The 2,103-nt window shown below is 43.2% G+C and overlaps 1 non-coding gene across 1 annotated transcript; it reads right to left on the bottom strand.

Annotated features, from left to right (window-relative positions):
* Positions 1-1,568: 1,568 nt before the first annotated feature.
* Positions 1,569-1,653, bottom strand: TRNAQ-UUG. The gene has a single exon. It is a non-coding gene; the product is annotated as a tRNA-Gln (tRNA).
* Between the last annotated feature and the right edge of the window lie 450 nt (positions 1,654-2,103).

The following is a 2,103-nucleotide window of genomic DNA, read 5'->3' as shown; positions in this document are numbered from 1 at the left end:
CAGCCCATTGATTAGAAGTCAGTCACAGGTGTCACCCACACTTGAGGTGGGGGAATTACACAAGGGCATCGATACCAGGAGACAGAAACCATTAGTGGCCCTTGAAGAGCCTACTGGCCATGGTAAGAAAGAATGAGAAAGGCTTCAAAGAGAAGATGGTCCTGAGGGAAGAGAGTCTGGGCCAGTGTCATGAGCAGAATGATGGCCTCCCAAAGTTGTCCATGTCTTAAGCCCTGGAACCTATGGATATGTTAGCTGTCATGGCAAAGAGGAATTAAAGTTGCAGATAGAATTAAGGTTGCTAATCAACTGACTTAAAAACAGGGAAATTGTTCTTGATCTGAACGGGCCCCATGTGATCAGAAGGGACTTAAAAGTGGGAAAGGGAAGTGGAACAATAAAATCAGTCAGAGTGATATATATGACTATGGAAGACAGACACGGAGAGATACAATGTTGCTGGCTTTGAAGATAGAGGAAGGAGCCAAAGAATGTGAGAGGTCTTTAGAAGCTAGAAAAAGCATGGAATCAGATTCTTTTCTACAGCCTCCGGAAAGAAATGGAGCCCTTGTTCACGCTTTGATTTTAGCACAGTGAGACCCATTTCCAATTTCTACCCTACAACACCTGTAAGATAATCAATTCGTGTTGTATAAATGGCTAAATTTGTGGTAACTTGTTACGGAAGCATCAGGAAACTAATACAACTGGATAACTCAGCCTCTATGCAATGGCTTTTACAGGGTTCATGATGAGAGGCAAGACTAAACCTACTGAATTCAACCCCATGGGTCCTACTTTGGAAATAATGTCTGGGTGTATAAGAGCTATAACCTTTGAACAACACCAGTGTGGGGCTGACGGTCTAGACCAGCAAGGGATCACAGAATCCTGGAAAAGCATCTACAACTTGCAAAAAGTTCAGTCATTACCAACACTGGCACAGCAACAAAAATAAAGGTTGTGGAGGCACTGACCAGCCCCTCCCCACCCCCATTCTCTCTTCCTCAGGGCATTACAATGCATTAGGGCATCGGGGCATTAGAAGGCATTAGAATGGTTCCCATAGTGTCCCCGTCATCCAATTTATTAGAAAAACAATACAAGGTCACAAATGCTGAAGCTGTTTATATCTGTCATTGTTGTACTGGTATTGAACACAGTGCCACGTACTCATTACGCACTCAACAAATGTGTTGAGTAGTATCTCGAACTTTCTTTGTGATGTGAATAAAATCCAGCAGTTCTGTGACAAGACATGTGAATTTAAATGACAAATCTAAGGCAAGATCATTATGCCAAGTTCCAGGGAAGTAAAGAGCAGTTGAATGATGCTTTTTTTCTCTAATGAACCTTATCAGAATTTCTGAGTTGGAAGCGTAATGAGAAGATCTGTTCCAGTATTTCTAACTCTTGCATTTTGCGGATTATAGCTTTTTAAAATTTTTCTTAACGTTTATTTATTATTGAGAGACACAAAGACACAGAGGCACAGAGAGACACCTCTCCACAGAGGTGGAGAGACACAGAATCCGAAGCAGGCTCCAGGCTCTGAGCTGTCAGCACAGAGCCTGACGTGGGGCTCGAACCCACAAACCGCGAGATCATGACCTGAGCCAAAGTCAGACGCTCAACCGACTGAGCCACCCAGGCGCCCCTGATTATAGCTTTATATTGAAAACTGATTTGGGGGCGACTGGGTGGCTCAGTCGGTTAAGCATGGGACTTCGGCTCAGGTCATGATCTCACCGTTAGTGGGTTAGAGCCCCGCGTCCGGCTCTGTGCTGACAGCTCAGAGCCTGGACCTGCTTTGGATTCTGTGTCTCCCTCTCTCTCTGCCCCTCCCCCACTCATGCTCTGTTTCTTTCTCTCTCTCAAAAAAAAAAAATCAGTACTTAAAAAATTAAAAAAAAAATTGATTTGTAAGCTTAATGCAGCTTTTGGGGTTTACGTTTGTTTTTAATTTTTTTGTTGTTTGGGGGGTTTGTTTGTTGTTTTGTTTTGTTTTGTTTTAATTACACTCTTGGAATCGAGGAGTGTCTATGCATTCAGGTCATGGGCATGAAGCAGCAAACAGTATATTGAAATGCCACTTGGAGGAAT

Source organism: Felis catus, chromosome B1 (assembly GCF_018350175.1).
Source record: "Felis catus isolate Fca126 chromosome B1, F.catus_Fca126_mat1.0, whole genome shotgun sequence".
Taxonomy (NCBI): Eukaryota; Metazoa; Chordata; class Mammalia; order Carnivora; family Felidae; genus Felis; species Felis catus.
This window is presented reverse-complemented; position numbering and strand designations above follow the sequence as displayed.